The 26436-nt window shown below is 37.5% G+C and overlaps 1 protein-coding gene and 1 long non-coding RNA gene across 2 annotated transcripts in view; both read right to left on the minus strand.

Annotated features, from left to right (window-relative positions):
• The window catches only part of GRM5 (glutamate metabotropic receptor 5), a 655231-nt gene that overhangs the window by 377649 nt on the left and 251146 nt on the right, over window positions 1-26436 (minus strand). The gene's annotated exons all lie outside the window — the stretch shown is intronic.
• Window positions 1266-4582, minus strand: LOC129652690 (uncharacterized). Its single transcript, XR_008714687.1, has 6 exons — window positions 4540-4582; window positions 4304-4378; window positions 3236-3321; window positions 2319-2421; window positions 1555-1640; window positions 1266-1454 (listed from the first exon to the last, which is right to left on the minus strand). It is a non-coding gene; the product is annotated as an uncharacterized LOC129652690 (long non-coding RNA).

The raw sequence follows: 26436 nt of genomic DNA on the forward strand, positions 1-26436 counted from the left end.
GATTAACTCAAGCAGATGTAGCGATTTTAAAATGCATTTGTAATTTAAGACTTTTTCAGTAAACAAACAAAAAACAGCTCATTGCTTTATGCTGGAGCTTATTACAGACACTTGCGATTAGCTTAACATACAAAAATCAACTCATTTAATAGTATATATTAACACATTGAAAAAATATGATTATTTAAATAGACACAGTAAAGGTATTTGACAGAATCTAGCAGGGACGGAGGAGCCTGGTGAGCTGCAGTCCATGGGGTCGCAAAGAGTCGGACATGAGTGAGCGACTTCACTTTCACTTTTCACTTTCATGCACTGGAGAAGACAATGGCAACCCACTCCAGTGTTCTTGCCTGGAGAATCCTAGGGACAGGGGAGCCTAGTGGGCTGCTGTCTATGGGGTCGCACAGAGTCGGACACGACTGAAGTGATTTAGCAGCAGCAGCAGCAGCATCCATTCCTGATAAATTATCTCAGTAAACTAGGAATAGAGGGGATCTTATTCAACCTGTTAAAGGGTGTTTGCAAGAAAATTAAAGCCCATATCACACTTATTAGTGAAAGACTGAATGCTTTCTTCCTAAGATGAGGAAGAAGAAAAAGATGCCTTCTGTCCACATACTTACTCAGCATTATAGTAGAGATTCTAGCCAATAAAATAAGAAAAGAAATTAAGGGCATGTAGATTGGATTAAAGATATGCTTGTTTGTAAATTTTAAAATGTCTAGTTAATTGTATGTCAATTATACTTCATTAAAGCCATTAACAAATATTACCAGGAAACATATACATGTGTGTATACAAAATAAATTAATGCCTATGAAATAAAAGAACAAACTAAACAACCAAATTATCAAGACAAAATTTGTCTCTGTAATGCTCTGTAGCTGGGGTTCACATAGATTGGTCCTAAGGATTGGAAGTGTATAGTAGGAAAACAGATGGGAATTTCCCACAAATAATTTTGAATATATTTGCTTAGTTCTGCCACTAAAGTGTAGTCAGTGTACAAAATGCCCTCTTGATTTAAGAAAGTTTAATATTATTAAGTATATTAAGTAATTTTTCTCTCTTTTTTACCCATGTTTTTTTCTTGCTAGATGGTCTTAAAACTTGTGACCTACCCAGCTTTCAGCTGTGCCTAAAAATAATTCCCAAACTCTGAAGAATTAATTGGTGTCATTATATCAACTCAAAAGTATGAATATTTTACCATATTAAAAATTTTACATGGGATTTTAATTACATTATTGATGTTATCATAATAAGCATTCGTGAGCACAATGGAGCAAGTGGTTCACTGACATTTCCACTATTTAAACAGATAAAAACCTCAATCCCTCTTCATTTCGCAAAGGGAGACCACTTCTGAAACATAAACATACAGCCTACAACAGGGGTGCCCAACCTCCGGGCCACGGATCGCTACCTCATGTCAGATCAGCAGCAGCATCTAAGTAGAAATAAAGTGCATAATAAATGTAACTCACTTAAACCATCCCCAAACCACCACCCCCACAACCTGGTCCATGGGAAAAATTGGTCCCTGGTACCAGAAAGATTGGGGATCACTGGTCTAAAGGATCTGTGATAGTCCTATCTTGATGATGCCTTGGAAGACAGATAGAATCCTGCACATCTAAGTTGGAAGAGCATATTTAGTTTACCTGCCATCATTATCTCTAGCTTTTTCAGCAATAGGTTGTATTTAAGATATTGACAGGGGAAAAAAAAAATCAGCCTTTGACATTCTATAAATGCCTCTACTCTGTGCAGAAGTATGGTGTACCTATATTTTGCAAGTATGTTCATGAATGATGAATGTATCTTTCAAATGTGATTAAGTCATGCTCTTTGTGGTAACAGGATTAGACATAAATGTATGGCTACTTCGATATTCATACAATTTTCTCATTGCTGTTAAACATTCATTACGTAGGAATTATTGTTTCATGAATTATAACAGAATGAAATATGCAATCTGTATATAGGCAGTAGGCTTTATTCAACCCTAAGTTGTTCTACATCGAGTTCTCAAATTTCTCTCCTCAAAGTAGCTACAATCAATCAATTCATTTGAAGAACAAAGCTAATAATCATATCTCTCTAGATCATGGTTTCCTATACAAATATTCAATAAAAGCAGCAAAGTATATATCAAAAGTATTAAGCAAATAAAGATTTTAACTCTATAAAGTAGGAAAGGAAATAAAGACAAAGCATTAATTATATTGACAAAAAATTCTTACAGTTGTGCATAGAACTTGAAGGTCACTGAATCCATTAATTGAACCTAATTGCTAGAGTCTATATTTACCTCTACTAAATTTCATCTGTCTAAGTTCAACTTCTCATTCAGGAAGGTTTTCTCCTTCAGATGTGGATTCTGTCATTAGTCACATTAGTTGAAACTTGAAGCTCTGTGTGAAGGGCAAATTTGATAAGCAACACTTCCGTGACTTCATACAAATCACTAATACAAATGTTTCCAAAGAAAGGCAGTCTATGTAGACAGAAAAGAACACAGATCTTGGAATCAAAATAGCTAGGTGTGAGGCTTAATGCCATAATTTCTGAGCTTGTGACCTTGGATAAAATGTATAACATTGTGAGTCATAGCCTTTTTCTCTGAAATAGAGATAATGTTAAAAAAAAAGGAAAATACCTCATCAACTGCAAATGACTATATAAATGTACAGATGGTGTTCACATCATACAGTAGGTATATCACTGAAGACATCTCTTAAATTGATAATAATCTATAAACATTATTTAAAAAATGAATTCTTCTAAATTCATATTTATCAACTCATCCAAATTCATATTTTTAGGTCATTATTAATAATATCTGTACAGAGATTTACCAGATATATTGCTAAATTCAGTATGTCAATTGCCCTTTTTTGAAAGAAGGATTGAAATACTGTATGTTGTTAATGGCAAAATCATTAAAAATGTAAGAAAAAAATGATTACTTTTGTTTAAGTCATTCTTAGTGATTATATGTGAATCCTGTGCATCACATAATTCCTTTACATAGGCCCAAAGCCAAATTTTTGAAAATAAGCCAAAATAAACATAATCAGCAGAATTAAAGTTCCTATAATTTTCATTCTTCTCAACCATCTTTCTTTCAAAAATGAGGCATTCACTGGTCTGTTGACTCATTTGCTGTTAGTTAGTAGGGAAAGAAGTTTGGAGTCTGAAAAACTATGATTTAAACCTGACTCTGACATTTATTATCCATGCAAGTAGCCTGGCTTTTCTGAGAACTGGCTTCTTCATCCATAGAAATGCATAGCATTTTAAATTTCATTGTTCTGTATGAAAATTAAGTAAATATGCATTCAGTTGTATTTAATATCTGAACCACACCAAATGTTACCCACCTTACATTCCCTCCTCCTCCCCGCCCCTCTTCTCTGAAATAAATGAGATATTCCTGGATATATCATTTGGAGGCATGGCTTCCTAAATATATATTCTAACTAGGAAATACAGTGAACACTAAGGGAATGACTTTTCTAAAATTTGCATAAGCCAACAAAAGCACCAAAATTGGTGTTGTCAACAGCCTTTTTCCTTGGGGCCCCAGACAATTTAGCCTCATACAGGAAAGGCAAAATTCTCTTTGTTCAGACATGTAGGATCTCATTTGAGAAATATATACAAACAGAGGGCACCGCCTGCAGACACGCATCACTGAAATCAGGAAGTTTGTCAGCAAAGGTAATGATCCAATGGCCTCAGCTGAGTTCCCAAAAGGTCTCTACATCAGTGCTAAAATGGCCTTAAATAACAAGATAATTAAGCATCTGTCCTGAAAATCCATTTGAAAAGGGCTGTTCTAAGCTTCTGAGAGTAAGTCATCAAAAGGAGAGAAGTGAAAGCACAGAGTTTGGGCTCCTTAAATTTCCTGGCTTCCAGTTTCCTGTTTTAAAAGATGCTCTTTAGTCTTTTGAGTTGATTGCATCGTTGGGAATTTTCCTGAGGAGACAGAAAGAAAGGGAAGAATAAAGCAAGGGGTGATCAGGCACAGGCCTGAACTGGTAACCACCTGAGCAGGTAGCCCTCCGTTCCAGGATCAGCACCAGAGTGAAAGAAGCTCAGTTTTCACTGCTACCTCCCTTCATGCTGCACAGCTATGATCCACAGTTTCTTGCTCTCCCCTTATTACCACTATATCTCAGGCCCTTAGCAGATCCTGAATTACTGCAATGGCATTCCTGCTGATTATCCCCCTCTGTGGAGTCTGGCTCCCCTTCTGATTCCCTTCCATTTCACTGATGGAATGATCCTTACCATACCAAAACTGCTCCTGTATTTCCCCTGCTTAAAATGTCTCACAAGTCCACTGCCTTCAGGATGAAGTTTAAACTGCAGGGAAAAAAAGAACTCTAATTTTCAACTTAGTATATGTTTCCAGAATATTTTGCAGCCACAGGGAAATTTGGACTTGAAAAGGCAGGCCCTTAAAAACTGGTAGTATTATGGATAGGGAGCTTCCCAGGTGAGTCAGTAGTAAAGAATCCACCTACCTGTGCAGGAGATGTGGGTCTGATCCCTGGTCTAGCAAGATTCCCTGGAGAAGGAAAGGGGAGCCCACTCCAGTATTCTCGCCTGGAGAACCCCATGGCCAGAGAAGCCTGGCAGACTACAGTCCATGGGATTGCAAAGAGTCGGATATGACTTAGCAACTGAACAACAGCAACAAAACAGTGTCCTCAGTAAAACAAACAGTAAGGGAAGCAAAAATGAGCAACAGAAACCTCTGAGAAATAGTGGGCTTGATATGATTTAAGACTCTTGGGGTGACTTTGAAGGATAGAGAAACTACATCAACTATGATGAAAGGTGAGAAAGTTCCAGGACATGAAGGACATTCAGATATGATTCTGAAGGAAGGAGACAGAGGGAGAGTCTGCATAAAATGACCACAGCATTCACCCTCATACTTCACTTCTTTCCCACCAGGAAATCACTTGTCCTGCGTGGATATGATAAGTCTATAAGAAATACTTGACCATCAAAAGATGAATGGACAAAGAAGATTTGTTACATTTACATACACACAATGGAGTTTTACTCAGCCATAAAAAATAAAATAATGTCATCTGCAGCAACATGGATGGACCTCGAGATTACTATACTAAGTGAAGTAAACCAGATGGAGGAAAACAAATATCACATGATATTGTTTATATGTAGAATCTTTTTAAAAAGACATAAATGAACTTATTTACAAATCAGAAGTAGAATCACAGATATAGAAAGCAAACTTATGGTTACCAAATGGGAAGGAGGAGGGGAGAGCGATAAATTAGGAGGATGGGATTAACATATACATACTATATAAAACAGATAACCAATAAAGACTTACTGTATAGCACAGGGAAATATACTCAATATTTTGTAATACCCTCAAAGGGAAAAGATTCTGAAAAGAGAATATTTATATATATTCACTGTGCTGTACACCTCAAACTAACACAGCATTGCAAATCAACTTTACTTCAGTTTAAAAAAGAAATACCTGGTGAAGAATGAGTTACTGAATAATAGATTTCCCCTTATTTGATACACAAATTTTATTATGAAGCAGCTTATACCTAATGCTTTACAGAGAAGCTTACCTTTTTGATACCTCTTCTCATGGGAAACAATTTCAGTAGAAGTTGTTACTCAAGTATCTTTTGAAAATTCCTCTCAGACTGTTTTTGGATCAAATATTTAAGTGACTTCATATAACATATATTCTTTAACTACTAAATGCCAGCACTGAAAATGCATGGTAAACCACACAGACCTAATACATGCCCCATGAAATTTATGTCTTGCTTGGAAGGAGGATTACAAAAATAGGTAATTTCAGCAAGGATGATTCATTATTTGATAGGGAACCATAATTTGATAGGTGGTCCTAGCCATAATACTAGGTTTAGTAGAGATAATCTTGTGAACAAACCTGAAGATAAAAATGCCAATTAATATATAATTACAAATTATACAAATACAATGATTAAAAATGGCAGGATCTTATATTAATAAGATCATGCAACAAAGATGGAGTTATTTTAGGTAATAAGGTAAAAATTCATTGATGAAGTGACATCTGTACTGACATGTGATGGATGCGTAGGAGCTAGCTGAGATGAAAACTATGAGAACATTCAGATTTAAAGAACAGCATATGCCAGCATTCTGAGGCTTGTTATATTTAAGAACTCAAGCAATTATAGCTCAGCTAGTACATGGTTAAAAAGCGAGGCAGCAGACAGAGTTGGAGTAGAATTACCATCTTAACAATATCAACTCTTCCTATTCCTGAATGTGGCATATCCTCTTATTTCTTTATTTTTAAATGTTTCTCAGTGATTCCTAATTCCTAATTCTCTAGATTTTCCTTTCCTCCCCCACTTTCCTCCATTCTTTCATCTCCCTTTGGAAACGATATATCTTCTCATTTTCTTTCCCCACTTACCAAAAATTTGACAAAAAAGTACCTCAACATCAGAAGAGAAGGGAGGGATCTCCACCCATTGTGCTATTCAGAGGGCATTTCAATCCTGAAATTCATGTTCTTTAGTTCTGGGAAATTTAGTTCTGGGAAATTTTCTTGAAATATAGATTTAACGATAGAAAAAAAGAAAGAAAGTGAAGTCGCTCAGTCGTGTTCGATTCTTTGAGACCCCATGGACTGTAACCCACAAGGCTCCTCCATCCATGGAACTTTCTAGGCAAGAGTACTGGAGTGGGTTGCCATTTCCTTCTCCAGGGGATCTTCCTGACCCAGGGATTGAACCCGGGTCTCACGCACTGCTTTACTGGTAATCCTTTTGTTTATTCTTTCTCAAACTTTTCTTATTTAAATGTTGGGGCATCCAGGATCAGTTTTCTTGTATCTTCTTGCCTATATCATCATTCCTTTTGCCTTTTTGTTTTACATATTCATATATTTCCTCAATTTGATTATTCATACATTTTCATTTCTATTATTGCATATGCTTTTTTGCTTCTGAGTCTCTTATTCTATTCCCTTGTGCATTATTTTCTTTTATTTTCAAGGATGCAATATTTTACCATGTCTTTGAAGATACTATGGTTCTTTATCTGAACTTGTCATCTCCCTGAAGAGTCCCTATTTCCTCTAAACGACTTATACGTTGACTGGGTCTGTGCTCTGTCTTCCTTGTTAGAGGCTTTTCTCAGATGTTTAGGAGTGTACAATGGTCTTTTCATATTTAACAGTGGGACATCAAAAAAAAAGGTTGGAGACTCTGTATCTGAGGCTGTTTAGAAAGACTGCAGATAATAGTTGGGTTTTTTTAAAAAACTGAATTCTAATTGATATACAATACTATTTTAATTTCAGATGTACAACATAGTGATATAATACTTATCAAAAACATCAGAAACTAAAGGGCTAGACTATATGAGGGGTCTTTTCATCTGTTTGAACCTCTATATGCCTTGCCCTTCCCTGAGACAATCCATTTGTTGTTTAGTCACTAAGTCATGTCCAACTCTTTGCAACCCCATGAACTGCAGCGCCCCAGGTCTCCATGTCCTTCACTATCTCCCAGAATTTGTGAAGGTCAAACTCATGTCCTTTTAGAGATGGCTTATTTTGTTGTTGTTTAGTCATTAGTCACATCCAACTCTTTTGCGACCCCATGGACTGTAGCCCGCCAGGCTCCTCTGTCCATGGGATTTCCCAAGCAAGAATACTGGAGTGGGTTGCCATTTCTTTCTCCTGGGGACCTTCCTGACCCAGGGATCAAACTCACCTCTCCTGCATTGCAGGCAGATTCTTTACCACTAAGTCACCTGGGAAGTCCAGTGGTTTATTTAGAAAGCTCTAAATCATTAACCAGCTTCAGCATGTATGTTTGGTTGGGTATACATGTACATATGTTAAACTGAATATCTTTAATTACCCTTATCCTTCAGGAGTCATATATTTTTATTGTGTCTCATTTTCAGTTATAGATCTTACATGCATAACCATATGTGTAAAAATTATATATGTTTTAATTTTTGATATATAAATACTTGGATTAATAAGTTCATGTGAAAACTACCATTTCTGACTATGAATGCAGTCAGAAATTTTGTACCCTACACAATTCTTACTGCCTTAGTATGAAGTGTTTGTTTTTCCTTATATTTTTATCTGCAACTTTTTATTTTTATTACCTTTCTGTTAGCTATTCAATTCACCTTCAGGATATTTGCATACTTTCAACTAACAGGATAAAGATCAATGAAGCTGGATTTTTAATCCTTTGTTTTAGTTAAGGTGTGTTCTTTTCTTAATTATTGCTGAATTTCTTCTTTCTTGACTTACTTTGTTTGTACCAGTGATAACAAGGTAAATATCACTCAAATGAGGTTGAGAGGTTTTTGTTAAGTATGTTATCAGTTGTCTTTAGTTTTTCTATCCAGAGCTATTGGCACTAGCCCAACCAGTTCAAGAATACTAGAAGCAGTCTTATTTGCTTTATTTACTACTCTGTCATAATTATATTAATTCAGAAATGAGTTATGTCTTAAATCAGCAAATCAACCTTTCCTGTGACTTCTTTCAAGATGAAGGACTGGATATCATTTGACATAGAGCCATGGGTATCTCTCACAATACCTCAATGATCCTTATGAAATGAGATTGACAACATAAATCATAAGCAGGGTGCAATAAATGTGAGACATCTGAAAAAGCTGCTTTGTGTTTTAAATAAGAATAAATCACTCAAAATGTGAATGTAGAAAGACAAGCTGGACTGGAATGATGACAGCTTTTGGAATTAAGATTAATTAGGGCAAATGTAGCCAACAGAAAGATTATTATGATTTTTATACATCTGAGCACTGTAGAATTTGATGCTTTTGAACTGTGGTGCTGGAGAAGACTTGTGAGAGTCCCTTGGACAGCAAGGAGATCAAACCAGTCAATCCTAAAGGAAATCAACCCTGAATATTCATTGGAAGGACTGATGCTGAAGCTTTAATACTTTGGCCACCTGATGAAAACAGCTGACTCATTAAAAAAGACCCTGATGCTGGGAAAAACTGAAGGCAAAAGAAGGGGGTGACAGAGATGCTGGGAAAAACTGAAGGCAAAAGAAGAGGATGAGATAGTTGGATGTCATCACCAATTCAATGGACATGAACTTGGGCAAACTCCAGGAGATGGTGAGGGACAGGGAGGGCTGGCATGCACAGTCCATGTGGTTGCAAAGACTTGGATAATTGGCGACTGAACAACAACAACAAATATATATCTGAAAGAACATGGAAAGAAATCAAGGCAGCTTGGGTTTTAGTGTGAATGACACTACATGCTTTCTTTGGTATTTTCATCCATACTAATGTTATTTCACCTTTAACACTATATGACTGAAACACTGTTATAAATGCTAACCATACTCTGCATTTTAATTTAGAACACAAATATGTTGTATTTTGTAGATAGTTACTGGATTATACTTAAGAAGTAGCAATTACATTCATGTAAAATAAAAGAACAAGTCACACAGAAGTTGCCAAGCTGGATCTCAACTCATCACTACTCCCTCTGGAATAATATCTTTAGCAGTATATGCACATCAGTGTCAGCCTTGAATGGTGGTTCACAAACACCATTGTGGTTACAAATTATTTTAGAGCCAACAGAACACTGGCAATTCAATTTTCTATTTGGAAACCTTTCAGCAATTTACCATTAATTATCATCATCACTTAATATAAAAATGAATATTCTATTTCAAAAAAATTTTTTAAAAAGATTTACTCACTGTACTTATTAAACTTTGTTTCCGCACAGCAAAAAAATCAACATATTGAAAAGGCATTATATGGAATGGGAGAAAATATCTGGACATCATCTCTCTGGTAAGGGGTTAACATCAAACAGATATTTCTCCAAAGAAAACATACAAATGGACAACAGTTATAAGAAAAGGTACCCAGCATCACTAATCATTAAGAAAATGCACATCAAAATCAAAATTAGATATTACCTCATACCTGTTAGAATGGCTATTATCAAAACACAAAGGATAATAAATATTGGCCAGAGAAGACAATGGCACCCCACTCCAGTACTCTTGCCTGGAAAATCCCATGGACGGAGGAGCCTGGTCAGCTGCAGTCCATGGGGTCGCTAAGAGTCGGACATGACTGAGCGACTTCACTTTCACTTTTCACTTTCATGCATTGGAGAAGGAAATGACAACCCACTCCAGTGTTCTTGCCTGGAGAATCCCAGGGGGATTCTGGTGGGCTGCCGTCTATGGGGTCGCGCAGAGTCGGACACGACTGAAGCGACTTAGCAGTAGCAATAAATATTGGCGAGGATGTGGAGGAATTGGAACCCTATATATTGTTGATAGGAATGTAAATTGATGCAACCACAAGGGAAAGCAGTATGGAGGTTTCTCTAAGAGATAAAAACAGAAGTACCATATGACTCAGCAACCGCACTTCTGAGTGTATACCCAAGCTTACTGAAATCAGAATCTTGAATAGGTATCTGTGTCCTCATGTTCACTGAAGCATTATTCACAATAATTAAGATATGAATGAATGAATGAAAGTTGCTCAGTCATGTCTGACTCTTTGCAACTCCATGGACTGTAGCTGCCAGGCTCCTCTGACCATGGAATACTCCAGGCCAGAATACTGGAGTGCATAGCTGTTCCCTTTCTCCAGGGAATCTTCGCAACCCAGAGATCTCCTGGATTGCAGGTGGACTCTTTACCATCTGAGCCACCAAGGAAGCCCAATCAAGATATGGAAAACCTCAAATTTAATTAATGCAATATTATTCAGTCTTAAAAAAGGAAATTCTGCCATTTATGACAACATAGATGAACCTAGAGACCTTTATGTTAAGTGAAATGGCCAATCACTGAAGGACAAATGTTGCATAATTCCATTCAAAGTCGTAAAAAGAGAGAGTAAAATGCTGGTTGCCACGGCCTAGGAGATGGAGAAATTTTGTTTGTTTTTTTTTAATGGATATAAAATCTTAGTTTTTATAGGAACAGGTCTAGAGATTTGCTGTAGAGCACAGTATATACTGTTAACAATATACTATTGTGTACTTTAAAATATGTTAAAAGGGTAGTTTTCTTACCAAATCACACACACACATAAGAACACAAGGAAATTTTTGCAGATGATAGATGTTTAGTACTTTGGTTGTGGTGATGGTATCACAGGTTAGGTATATGTCCAAACTCCTTAAGAAGGACTAATGTTGAAGCTGAAACTCCAATACTTTGGCCACCTGATGTGAAGAGCTAACTCATTTGAAAAGACCCTGGTGCTGGGAAAGATTGAAGGTAGGAGGAGAAGGGGATGACAGAGGATGAGATGGCTGGATGGCATCACTGACTTGATGGACGTGAGTCTCAGTGAACTCCGGGAGTTGGTGATGGACAGGGAGGCCTGGCATGCTGCAATCCATGAGGTTGCAAAGAGTAGGACATGACTGAGTGACTGAACTGAACTAATTAAGATATACATATTGAATGTGTGCAATTTTTCATACATCCCTCGATAAAGCTAAAAATCATAGAATTAAATAATTAGTTCTTATTTTTTGCTTACTTAAACCTTAAGCTGCAGAAGGACAGGATTATATTGGTCATTTTTCTTATATTATATTTACTGTATAGTGGTGGGGAAGATCTCCTGCAGGAGGAAATGGCAACCTGCTCCAGTATTCTTGCCTGGAAAACTCCAAGGACAGGGGAGCCTGGAGGGCTACAGCCCATGGGGTTGCAAAGAGTTGGACACAACTAAGATATGCTCACACCTGCAATGTATTACCAAATAAATACTTGAAGAAATAAATGAAAATATCTTTTCAAAAAAAAGATAACAGCAGCCAGTAACTGGACACATTCGCATGTATATGTACAGATAATTGTCTGTTTATGTATTTATTTATCCATTTATTTCTTTAATTTCATTGTGGACCTTTGAAATTTTCATTACAGGTTTCTAAGGGCCTATAAGACTGTATTTGGTAGCCACTGGCCTAGTGTTTATTTGGATGGCTGATGTCCAATTTGTCCATCTGGACATATTTTTACTGATGACTATCATGCATTTATGGAACAAGGAGGATTAAATGGAATAATGCATATAAAAGCATTTGTAATCTGTAGAGCACCACAGAAATATAAGGTATTAGCATTGCTGTGGTTATGATATTGCCTCAAAATGCACAGCAGTAAAGTCTAAGCTAAAGGAAAAAAAATCCTCCTGTGTACTTAGAAATCAAGATTATGTAGCATTTTTAGAAATGAAATTTTCCCACAGAAGTTTCCACCACTGTCTTTTTTCAATTGTTTTGCCACATAATCTAGCCTACTATAGAAACTGTAAAAATATAAAAATGGAATTGTCAAGTTATAACCATCTCTTGAGATTATCACAGTAAATGTAGATACATCTTTAAAAGTTTGGGGGCATATCATGTAAACTAAGATTCTGTTACAGGGAACAAAATGCTTTTCTGTAATGAATTTAAAAAATATAATGCTCTTCTTCTCAGGCTAAATGATTTGTAGAATTGTCAAATGTCTTTTTTTAATTTTTTTTTTAATTTTTTTTATTTTTAAACTTTACATAATTGTATTAGTTTTGCCAAATATCAAAATGAATCTGCCACAGGTATACATGTGTGCCCCACCCTGAACCCTCCTCCCTCCTCCCTCCCCATACCCTCCCTCTGGGTCTTCCCAGTGCACTAGCCCCAAGCATCCAGTATCGTGCATCGAACCTGGACTGGCAACTCGTTTCATACATGATATTTTACATGTTTCAATGCCATTCTCCCAAATCTTCCCACCCTCTCCCTCTCCCACAGAGTCCATAAGACTGTTCTATACATCAGTGTCTCTTTTGCTGTCTCATACACAGGGTTATTGTTACCATCTTTCTAAATTCCATATATATGCGTTAGTAGTTTAAGTGGTATGCTTTTACAGGTTGAGTAACCAAAAAGCTCTCTTTTTCAGCATGCGCTTGCTGACCAGTGGCTCCCACAACAGCATTTGGTTCTGTTCCTCTCATTCTCTTGCTTTCCTTTGGTTTGTTTTGTTCTCTGGTTTTTTTCCTTCCTTTCCTCTTTCCTCAGATATCTCATATCTTCCTACGAGACTAGAGGATGAAAGGAGAAGATTTGCTGTGATTCTGGGTACAGAGTGGGGCCCTGCCGCAGACTTGCCTATTATACAGAGTGAAGTAAGCCAGAAAGAAAAACATCAAATGTCTTTTTTTTAATTATTTGTTTGGAATATGAAAATTCTTAATACTAAAAACACCGTGTCAGTTGCTCAGTTTCATCTGACTCTTCAGTGACCTGATGGACTGTAGCCTGCTAGTCTCTTATGTCCATGGGATTTTCCAGGCAAGAATACAGGAATGGGTAGTCATTTCCTTCTCCTGGGGATCTTCCCGACCCAGGGACTGAACCCAGGTCTGCTGCATTACAGGCAGATTCTGTACCATCAGAGTCACCAGGGAAGACCAAAAACACAGAAACAGCAAATTCAACATTTTATGCAGATAACTTAATCAGTGTCCTATTAGCAACATTATTCATCTCTACATGAATCCAGTCCCTCATTCCTAGGGCCACCTCTTGGGCCATGACCTGAGCACTGCTTCATACCAGCACTGTTACATTTTCGTACCGTAATCTGCATAGACTCACACAATTCATCTCCACACATACCCTCGTATTTCATGGAGATCTCTAGAACTTTTAACTTTCTCTTAAATATATCACCCCCTCTTCCTAAGTAAGGCTTGTTTGGCGACAAAGGAAGAATCAGATGGTCAAAGAGAGTTTGGGTGAGATGAGGATGGTGGAAACAACAGAACTAGCTGAACTTTTCTGAGATCATAAAACTACACACTTGTCTGGGGATGTGAAACTTGCTTCTTCTCCCAGCTCCACTATCTCTGATCTCAGCTCATTCAGGATTTTAGCTTGGAAAATGTTTTGTTTTTTTTTTTGTTTTTTTTTTTATCTTGCTTGCCACATAGGGGTTAAAGGTTTTCCAGCTGCTTAATATAATTTTATTAAGTGCTTGTTATGTACCAAGTATTTTTCCAGGGACAGAGGAGAGAGCAACAAACAGATAAAAATTCCTGGAGTTTATCTTCTAGCACAGACTACAGTGACAATAAATTGAGTGAATAAGAGAATTACATAGTGCATTAGAAGGTAATATGTATTGCTGACAAATATAAAGCAGGTAGGGAGTGAGAAGTGTGCATGGGAGTGCATGTTTCATGTTTAAAGGTAGTGTTTCGGGAAGTTTCACTGAGAAGGTGATGTGTGAGTGAAGACTTCATGATAAAGAATCCAGCGAGGAGGTATCTGCAGAAGATTGTTTCAGGCTATGGAAATAGTAAGCACACTGGCCCCTAGGTGGAAATGGGACTATGATTTTTTGAGAGGCCATTGTGGCTGGACTGTAGTGAGAGAGGAGAGGGGCAATAGGACACAGGTGGGAGGGGGAAGTAATATATTTGGGAGTCCAGCAAAATATTGTAAAGATTGGCTTTTACTTTAAATGAAATGGCAGGTCAGGTTAATGGATTTCTGAAGCAGGAGCAGGGATAAACGTGCGTGTTTAGGTTGCCACCTTAAGCCAGAATCAAATTAATTTTTAAAAGAATTCCTGGTGATAGAGCAAATTATAAACACACCACTGGAGCTTTTAACTTCATATCCAATTGTATTTATTCTTCTTTAAGTTGTGTGTGCGTGTGTGTGTGCATATTTGGATCTGAAGATATGAACACCCAGCATGACTAAAATAACAATGTAAGAAGAAAGAAAATAAGCAAATATGCTAAGGACAAAAATAGAATGCTGCTGCTGCTAAGTCACTTCAGTCATGTCCGACTCTGTGTGACCCCATAGATGCAGCCCACCAGGCTCCCCCGTCCCTGGGACTGTCCAGGCAAGAACACTGGAGTGGGTTGCCATTTCCTTCTCCAATGCATGAAAGTGAAAAGTGAAAGTGAAGACGCTCAGTCGTGTCCAACTCTTAGCGACCCCATGGACTGCAGCCTTCCAGGCTCCTCCGTCCATGGGATTTTCCAGGCAAGAGTACTGAAATCAAGTACAGAAAGGGATACTTATTATCACTATAATTACAAAACAATGTCTTAGAGATTTTAGTCAATGTCATAAATTCTGGAAATGGCATAATTTGTATAAGTAAAGGAGAGGAAGTGACTCAGCTAATTTGCCTTGATAAAATTATTGTATATCTACAAAATCCAAAACTTCTGGAAAAAGCTATAAATAATTTAAAAGGAACTTGAATTATAAAAACGTTAAGTTGCTATTCTCTATACTAGCAATAACTAGCTAGAAATTTAAAAATATGCTAAGAAAAACTACAAAGCACAGTAATAACTGAAAAAATACACAATCTTTATAAAGCAATCTATCTTTATGGAAAGATGCAAATATGTGAATAAAACTCATTTCCAATTTTTGGATTGAACATTTAATATCATTAAATTTCAATTTTCTAAAATTAGTTCTTAGAAAACTAACTTTATAATTAGAAAATAATATTGTCTTTATAGACAAAAATATTTTAATAAAACACTAAAATTATGGATATAAGAATAATTAGGATGATATACCTTACCAGTTATTAAAGTATTCTAGAGAGACAGTATAATTAAAACACTATGTTTCTAGCATTAGATAAAAACAAATGAAACAACGGCATCAAAAAAAGACTCTAAAATTACATACTGGTATACAGAAAATACGTAATTTTTTAACATGTAAAATTTAATATATGAAATATTGTTATTTCAATGTGAAAGGACTATTTATTTAATAAATGATGCACTCCAGTATTCTTGTTGGAAAAAGTCTATAGACAGAGGAGCCCAGTGGGCTACAGCCCAGGGAGTCACAAAGAGTTGAACATGACCAAGTATGCATGCATGCATGATGCTTGATGCAGGCACATCTATCTTACAGAAAATAATGTTGGCTTTCCCCTTTATGAATTTAATTTAAACACTTCTGGTTGGATTAAATGAATAAAGGGAAAAAACAAACAATACTCTCCTGGTTTCAGAGATTGAGGGAAAAAATCCAGAAGCTATAAAAAGAACCATACTTAATTATGGATACAAATACAAATTACAAAATTTAACATGAAGTGAAGTCGATCAGTTGTTTCCAACTCTTTGTGACCCCATGGACTGTAGCCTACCAGGCTTCTCAGTCCATGGGATTTTCCAGGCAAGAGTACTGTAGTGGGTTGCCATTTCTTTCTCCAGAGGATCTTCCCAACTCAGGGATCGAACCCGGGTCTCCAGCATTGTAGGCAGATGCTTTACCCTCTGAGCAAATTCCCCATAAATTGGAGGGAGATATGTATGTCAATGATTATAAGACCAAGAAAAAATGTGAGAAGAAAACAGGCAAGTTATTCATGTTGGTTACAGGGTGGGACTGGGGTGGAGGAAAAGAAGGGAGTGAGGTAGGGTGAGAAGGACGATGTAAGGGAAAAAAAAGAAATACTGGAAAAACAAGGAAATAAGTATTAGTATAATGTCTACTTACATGTCTACTTACTACTACAAATAAAGATCAATGGGCACATTTCAAAGCCTCAAATTTGAAAAAGTAAATGAAATAAAAACAGATATTTGATTTTGAGACTGGATTTCAGAAAATATTCAAAAGGGTGAATTTTTAATCCATGTCATCAGTCCATGACAGCAAATGAAAGGAGTAAACATAACTACACTAGAAATACTAACATTTATACCCAGTCCATTCCTTGTTAAATTTATTTTAGATAAAGTTAAATAATTCAAAACTGAGTGGGTACTCAAAGGAAGTATTTCCAATGCACTGTATGTTCCAACTGCTTTGGACATTATGTTTCAAGATAATCAGGAAAGCTCCTTTGTTCTTGGTCTCCTCTCCACTGTTTTTTTTTGTTTGTTTTTTTTTTTTAACTGGAGTTGTGACTGCATCGAAAAAGCAAGGGAGTTCCAGAAAAACATCTATTTCTGCTTTATTGACTATGCCAAAGCCTTTCACTGTGTGGATCACAATAAACTGTGGAAAATTCTGAAAGAGATGGGAATACCAGACCACCTGACCTGCCTCTTGAGAAACCTATATGCAGGTCAGGAAGCAACAGTTAGAACTGGACATGGAACAACAGACTGGTTTCAAATAGGAAAAGGAGTACATCAAGGCTGTATATTGTCACCCTGCTTATTTAACTTATATCCAGAGTACATCATGAGAAACGCTGGACTGGAAGAAGCACAAGCTAGAATCCAGATTGCTGGGAGAAATATCAATAACCTCAGATATGCAGATGACACCACCCTTATGGCAGAAAGTGAAGAGGAACTAAAAGCCTCTTGATGAAAGTGAAAGTGGAGAGCGAAAAAGTTGGCTTAAAGCTCAACATTCAGAAAACGAAGATCATGGCATCCGGTCCCATCACTTCGTGGGAAATAGATAGGGAAACAGTGGAAACAGTGTCAGACTTTATTTTTGGGGGGCTCCAAAATCACTGCAGATGGTGACTGCAGCCATGAAATTAAAAGACGCTTACTCCTTGGAAGAAAAGCTATGACCAACCTAGACAGCATATTGAAAAGCAGAGACATTACTTTGCCAACAAAGGTCCGTCTAGTCAAGGCTATGGTTTTTCCAGTGGTCATGTATGGATGTGAGAGTTGGACTGTGAAGAAGGCTGAGCGCCGAAGAATTGATGCTTTTGAACTTTTTTGTGGTGTTGGAGAAGGGTCTTGAGAGTCCCTTGGACTGCAAGGAGATCCAACCAGTCCATTCTAAAGGAGATCGGCCCTGGGTGTTCTTTGGAAGGAATGATGCTAAAGCTGAAACTCCAGTACTTTGGCCACCTCATGCGAAGAGTTGACTCACTGGAAAAGACTCTGATGCTGGGAGGGATTGGGCGCAGGAGGAAGAAGGGACGACAGAGGATGAGATGGCTGGATGGCATCACTGACTCGATGGGTGTGAGTTTGAGTGAACTCCGGGAGTTGGTGATGGACAGGGAGGCCTGGCGTGCTGTGATTCATGGGGTCGCGGAGAGTCGGACACGACTGAGCAAGTGAACTGAACTGAACTGAACTACAACGTTGTGTTAGTTTCTGCTGGACAGTGAAGTGAATAAGTAATATCCTAACTCAACCAACAGTTCTAGAATTTTCTGATCCCATGACCTAGCAGCTGCCATTAAACCTCAAGGAGAACTGAAAAGGAAGTGGAATGTATGTAGAAATCATGAGTGCTGCTGAATAAATATCCGAAGCCTAAGTGTTAATAAGCTGTGTGAGTAAGGAAAGCCAGATTCACACACACACACAAAAAGAAACCCTCTAGATCAAGGGTCAATGAATTTTTTTACACAGGGCCAGACAGTAAATACTTTAAGCTTTATGACACATACAGTCTCTGTTGCAATTACTCAGCTGTATTATTGTAGCTCCAAAACAGTCATAGACATTGTATAAATGAGTGTGGCAGTTTTTCAATAAAACTTCATTTACAAAAATAGGAGGAGAGCTGGATTTAACCCATGGCCCTTAGTTTGCCAGCCACTGGCATAGAATGATTTATCACAGTGTCCTCCAATTAATAGAAATATGTACACAAGATGGTCAGTCTACCAAAACATTTTAGTCTTCTGGAAAACACCGGAAGAACAAATGAATTTCTACTGGTTTCACCACAGAATAACATTTTATGTTTGCCTTCATTTCTGCACAGATGCTTGATCATTCTTATAAACAACTTTAAACTTTTCTCTTTCCTGGAAGCTAAACTTTACTAGAGTGTTTTCCTAAAAAGTTGTGCATGGAAAAATAGTCATGCAGATTCAACAGCCCATCTCAGTTTAGTTCAGTCGCTCAGTCGTGTCCGACTCTTTGTGAACCCATGAACTGCAGCACGCCAGGCCTCTCTGTCCATCATCAACTCCTGGAGTCTACCCAAACTCATGTCCATCGAGTCGGTGATGCCATCCAACCATCTCATCCTCTGTCAACCCCTTCTCCTCCTGCCCTCAATCTTTCCCAGCATCAGGGTCTTCTCAAATGAGTCAGCTGTTCGCATCAGGTGGCCAAAGTATTGGAGTTTCAGCTTCAGCATCAGTCCTTCCACTGAAAACCCAGGACTGATATCATTTAGGATGGAATGGTTGGATCTCCTTGCAGTCCAAGGGAACAGCCCATCTAATCATTGAATTTTTCTCATTTACAGAAGGTTGGATTGCTCCAGGCTTTATTTATCTTACTTAAAAAAAGAAATCTTTCTTTTAGAATCATCTTTAATTGCTATTATTTTTTTATTAAAGATGGAGAAAAATATTTTATACTGTATGGATCAAATATATAATGGCATTAAGGATTGTCAAAGATCTAGATAGGTTAGCACAGAGACTAAGCAAACAGTGCCCTCTCTGCTACTTCCTGCCTTGTGATTTTGAGAAAATTCATTGTCTCTCTGTGTGGCAGTTTCTTCAGCAATAAACTGATGTTAATAACAATAACTTTTAATTTGGAATGTTATGAAAAGTCAATAAACACATGAAAACCAACCACTTAGAACAGTGTTTACTACACAAAGAATATCCCATAAAGAGCTACTATTACCATCCAATTATTTTAAAAATTCATCTAAACAAAATTTTGGAAGAGCAATCAGCCTTAAAGCTACCAGACCCCTTTGGGATGCAGATGCCTCCAAAGCACAAGCCCAAGTACTGGAAGAGCCTTTGAAGACACTGGTTAGTTTCATCTGTCACAGAAGAATTCTGCTCTGTGGAATAATACAAAGACCTTTTGTTCTCCTTCTGGGCATTTCCACGTGTAAGATCGATAGCACCTTACAAAACAATTGGTTTCATTTAAATTTCAGATGGCGACATTGATGAGACAAGGGATGTCTCTGAGCATCATAGTCTTCATCTGAAAGCAAAGTCAATATTATCTATCTGCTTCAGAAGGAGAATAAATCTCATTCTTTACACTTCAAAAAGGAGTATTTCAGAGGACTTTCCCACTGGGCAGGGGTTAAAAAAAACCAAAACACGTAAAATAAAGACACACAGATTTTCTCCTCTATTACCCTCTCTTCTGCTCGAGAGAATGACCGACATCTGTTTGGTGAGACTGGGCCAAGTGTTGACCACTCAGTCTCTTCTTTTTCAAAGCAAATTATCCCTCTGAATGTGAGCGTTTCCCTATTGTCATCCTTAAGGCCGATTCTAAAGGAAGGAAGTTCTGCATTGTCCAGCTGTGCCAGGCCTCAGGGCAGCGTTTTGTTGTCATTCAGCCGTTCAGTCATGTCCGACTCTCTGTGACCCCATGGACTGCAGCTCACCAAGCTTCCCTGTCCTTCACTACCTAGAAGGGAGGTCTATTCGGTCATGGACTTGGTCTCTAGTTAGCTAAGATAACTCATCTCCACGACTTGCTCCTCTTGGTTTTTAATTTGAGATCAAGGCTGTTGTTCAATCAACCTTTAAAACCCTAACAGAGAGAATTCATTACAATGCTTGATGTGACCACATATGTACAAATGTTAAATTTGTGGTTATTTTAAGAACATGTCTTCATTACAGTATAACCAATCTTCTTCTATTACTTATAACAAATGGAGTAAGAAAATAAAATGATAATATATAAAACCACTTATTGAAAGTACTGTTTTCCTTTTTCTACAATCTCCAGTGACAACTCCTTAGATCACTGGTACACAACCCTCCTAACACACACACAGTCTCTCTGCCCCACTTCTTGCCTCTGATTTTACAAAGGAAAGACGGGTTACTAAACGAGTTTCCTATTTTCAAACTTTTAAACATTACCTACCTTTGCCCCTGACATAAATTCTTTCTGTTCCGAATCTGGAGCTGACCTTCTCAGCTTCCTCCCTCCACCTACACTGTAAATGTCACTCATTTCCACATTTTTAGGGAGTTGATACTATAAACTGTCCCCCCATTTATTACATCCTCCTATTCTACCTGGATCCTAAAGTTAAACAACCCACTAAGAAAATCTCTGTGACAGGCCTCTGTATGCAATATACAAATTTCAAGAGTCATAGAAGAAAAATGTGAAAAAATAGCTGAAGTATAAAGTTTGGTATTGTTCCAAGTGCTGTAAAGTCAAATTAATTACGAGAGGGAAAATATCTACTACACATGTCAATAATCTACTTTCTTTAATTTATAAAGAACTTTTATATAAACCAATAAGAAAAAATAAACAAAAAATGGACTCAGTGCATGATTAGGTAGCTTGCAAAAAATATAAACATATATTACCTATTGACTAAAATATGAAAGACATATAATCTCATTCATAATTAAGGAATTAGGAATTAAAACATGATGATGTTAAATTTCACTATAACATTAGTAAACATCAAAACATTTAATAATACCTTGTGTTGCTACAGATGTGAAAATAAATGCTTTTAATTGTATAGCTTGTTTACTGTTTAAAATACTTTTCATCATAAACTACAGTTTTGGAGAAAAAGTAAAATATTATGTTAAAAACCTCTCTCTTGAGCTCATTTTCTCTCAATATATAATTCTATCATTCTTCATTCCTCAGTTTCACTTTCCAAAGCAGTGGCTTGTATGCTCTGGGTTCATTTTCTCACCTCCTACTCACTTCTTAGCTACTTCATTCTGACTGTTTTTATTTCTCCATTCACTCAACACTTACTAAACCCTCAATTACTTCCACTTAAAAAAAGGTCCTCTCAAAATTATTTGCATTTGTCTCCTAGAATCATTTGACACCGGTGGCCTCTGCTTTAAACCTGCTCTTCCATGGGTCACAGCACTGTCTGGGTTTTCCTCCCCAAACTCTGAATTTGCTTTTTCTCTATCTCCTTTGCTGAGTTCATCTTTCTTCCATGCATTCAATGTTGAGGTCGCTCAAAGACAATTTCTTAGACTTTCTAATTCTACATATCCACATCTTCCATTAATAAGGCTAAATTATTCAGATGCATTGCTTATTTTTATTTACAGCCTATATATCTCTTTTGGGGTTTCCCAGGTGGTGGTAATGGTAAAGAACCTGCCTGTCGATGTAGGGGATGCAAGATACATGTGGTTTCCAAGCCCTGGGTCGAGAAGACCCCCTGGAGTATGAAATGGCACCCCATTCCAGTATTCTTGCGTGGAGAATTCCATTTGCAGAGGAGCCTAGCTGGCTACAGGCCATGGGGCTGCAAACAGTCAGAAATGACTGAGTGACTGAGTACACATATTTCTCTTTTGAGCTCCAGATTTACAAATTCTTCTGCTTTCTTGCCTATTTCTATGTTTGAAATGCACATTAGGTAAACTTATCCAAATTGAACTCATGATCTGCTCTCAACCTCATACCTGGTTCTTACCCAATTATCTTAATCTCAATAAAGGTACCATCATCTATCTTGTTATACACTTAATACTCTAGAAATCAGCAAGTGAAGAACTAAAGAACCTCTTGGTGAAAGTTAAAGAGGAGAGTGCAAAAGCTGGCTTAAAACTCAACATTTAGAAAACTAAGATCATGGCATTTGGTCCCATCACTTCATGGCAAATAGATAGGGAAACAATGGAAATAGTGAGAGACTTTATTTTCTTGGGCTCCAAAATCATTGCAGATGGTGACTGCAGCCATGGAATTAAAAGACACTTGCTCCTTGGAAAAAGAGCTATGACCAACCTAGACAGTGTATTAAAAAGCAGAGACATTACTTTGCTGACAAAGGTCCATCTAGTCAAAGCTATGGTTTTCCCACTAGTCACGTATGGATGTGAGAGTTGGACTATAAAGAACGCTGAGTGCCAAAGAATTGATGCTTTTGAACTATGGTGTTGGAAAAGACTCTTGAGAGTCCTTAGACTGCAAGGAGATCCAACCTGTCCATCCTAAAGGAGATCAGCCCTGAATATTAATTGGAAGGACTGGTGCTGAAGCTGAAACTCCAATACTTTGGCCACCTGATGCAAAAAACTGACTCATTTGAAAAGACCCTGATTCAGGGAAAGATTGAGGGCAGGAGGAGAAGGGGATGACAGCAGATGAGATGGTTGGATGGCATCACCGACTCGATGAACATGAGTTTGAACAAGCTCCGGGAGTTGGTGATGGACAGGGAAGCCTGGCGTGCTGTAGTCCATGGGGTTGCAAAGAGTCAGACATGACTGAGCAAATGAACTGAATCTAGAAAACACCCTTGACATCTCCCTACACTCCTTATTATCCAACACATCAGCAGTTCCTACATATTTTTCTGACTTCATTGAGTTGTGCATGATATACAAAAAGTTGCACATATTAGATGTATACATCTTGGTGAGCTTGGACACAGACATGCATTCCTGATGCTATTATCACAAACAAGGTGATATGCACATTTTAATTAGTAATGAGGGCATGGTCTATTGCCTTTTCATCATTCACACTGCCATAGTCCTCAATAGTGTAATTTTTATTAGAGATACTGTTCTTCTATATGCGTCTGACTTCGTCTATTCATAAGCCATATCCTGGGATTATCTTTTGGAAAATAACACCTATCATATTCTCACACTCCTAAAAAGAGCCTTCTCCAATGATGGAATAATTATCAAAATACTACAAGGCTGAAAATACTGTCTCCTAGGTTGCTCTCCAAATTTCTTAACACATACTCAGTGCTCAACCCATATGGTTCAGAGAGTTTTTCATATGATCCGAGGCACATGCATCTAAACAACAGGCTGTTTATAGACCGAACATAATGTAATTCGTCTGGTCTTTCCAACTCAAATGAAGATAAAGAGTAAAACAACTCCAGGCAAAGCAGGCATAGTTTGGTTGACTTTACTTGCATTACAAGATCATCACAAAATTTACAACAAGTTTTAAGGCATTTACATTTAATAGGTTTATTTAATTTTCACAGGATAACCTAAAACAACAAAAACGAAGCTGAATCAAAATTAGACTGAAGCTATCATGTGCTGGGTGTTTAGTCACTCAGTCATGTTCGACTCTTTGTGATCCTATGGACAAGGACCCTCCAGGCTCCTCTGTCCATGGGGATTCTCCAGGCATGAATACTGAAGTGGGTTGCTAGGCCCTTCTCCAGGGGATCTTTCCAACCCAGGGATCAAACCCAGGTCTCCAGCATTGCAGGTGGATTCTTTACTCTCTGAGCCACCTATAACCAGGGAAGTTATCATAAATATGCAAACACTTCTGTTGCTAAAAGATGTCTCTCTTTGTGATACTTAGAACAGCCACTAGGATAAACTAATGTGACCTTGTCCAGTCATTTAAGTACAGTGAGTAATCAATTCTCCATCAATAGATGAATGTTTAAAGAAGATGTGGTGTATATATATATATATATATATGTATATATATATATATATACACACACACACACACACACACACATACATACATACATATATACACACACACACATACAATGGAATATTCTACATAAAAATAATGAAATAATGTCATTTGCAGCAACATAGATGGATCTAGAGATTATTTAAGCAAAGTAGGTTTGGAAAAGAAAGAGAAATACAGTATGATATCACATATATGCTGAATATAAAATATGACACAAATTAATTATAAAATGGGGATATTAACAAAAATTGATGGTTTTGAACTGTGGTGCTGGAGAAGGCTCTTGAGAGTCTCTTGGGCTTCAAGGAGATCAAACCACTCAATCCTAAAGGAAATCAACCCTGAATAGTCATTGGAAACACTGATGCTGAAACTGAAGCTCCAATACTTTGGCCACCTGGTGCAAAGAGCTGACTCGTTAGAAAAGACCCTGATGCTGGGAAAGATTAAAGGAAAGAGGAGAAGGGGACGACAGAGGATGAGATGGTTGGATGGTATCACCGACTCGATAGACATGAGTTTGAGTAAGTTCTGGGAGTTGGTGATGGACAGACAAGGAAACCTGGCATGCTGCAGTCTATGGGGTCAAAAAGAGTGGGACACGAATGAGGGACTGAACAACAACAAATTACCAAACTTAAAGGCATCTAAAACTTGAAACATCCAACGTTGCTTAGAGCATTAAATTTCTGCTCCCCCCTCTTTCCTCTCCTGCTGACTTCCTTCTCCTTCCCACGCTCTTTCCCTCTCTCCTTGTCTTCTAACACAGAACAGGAACTCAACGAAAGCAACTTTTTTACCTAATAAAAGGCAGACAAAAGATGTATAGAGATAGTGCACTAAGAAGTATATATTTGTACTTTAGCATAAGAAAACCAAGTTTAACCTTGTGCAGAAAAAAATAAATTCAAATTATATTACATTGATATACCATTTTTCCAATAACAGATTTACAAATGAAAAGCTTGACACATATACTGTCAGACAAGTCGAGGGGAAATAGCTACTTTCCATACATCACTGAAGGGAAAATAAAATTTTTCAAAAGCAATTTGACACTATCTAACGAAAGTACATATGCATTTATCTTTTGATCTAGCCAATCCCACTTCAAAGAATCTACCGTGAAGATTCATCACTGTAAATATGAAACAGCACACGCCCATGACTGCACACTGCAACATGTGTGCGTGTGCACGCTTGCTCAGTCGCTCAGTTGTGTCTGACTCTTTGTTTCCAACCCCATGAAGTGCAGCCCACCAGGCTCCTCTGTCCGTAGGATTTTCCAGGCAAGACTACTGGAGTGGGTTGCCATTTCCTCTTCCAGGGGATCTTTCCGACCCAGGGATAGAACCCATGTTTCCTACATTGGCAGGCAGATTCTTTATCACTGAGCCACCTGGGAAGTCCTATATATAACAACCACTTTATAATAATAAAAGACTGGAAACAACCAAAATTTCCATGGAAAGGGGGAGTGGGTGAGTAAAACGTGATACATTCTGTGGTAAAGTGTTGGCCAAGCCCTTCTCCCTTCTCTATGAGTGTTTAAGTTTCCTAACTATTGAACACTGTACTCCTGGCAACTTGGTAAAAGTAGAATGTCAACTATATCCCAGCATTATCACCTCTGGTGAAAATAACCTCTGATGGGTACATTGCATCTGGATTAAGAGGAACTGTAAATAAATTATAAAGATTTCCCAAAAAACAACTTTTTTTCAAACTACAATTAAATTACACTAAATGGCCCAATGGAAATCAAGTACACTTATTTACAAATATAATGAATACTCTGGTGAGATACAAGTATAAAGACTAATGTCTACTTCTGCATAATAGCTATCATAGTTTTACTAGAACAATAGTGTATAATGTTATCCACAAAGATGTTTACTAAAGTGATCTCTTATCCTTTCCATCTTGAAAAATATTGATGCAGCATGACCTCCTATGAG

This window comes from Bubalus kerabau, chromosome 5 (assembly GCF_029407905.1).
Source record: "Bubalus kerabau isolate K-KA32 ecotype Philippines breed swamp buffalo chromosome 5, PCC_UOA_SB_1v2, whole genome shotgun sequence".
In the NCBI taxonomy this organism is placed as follows: domain Eukaryota; kingdom Metazoa; phylum Chordata; class Mammalia; order Artiodactyla; family Bovidae; genus Bubalus; species Bubalus kerabau.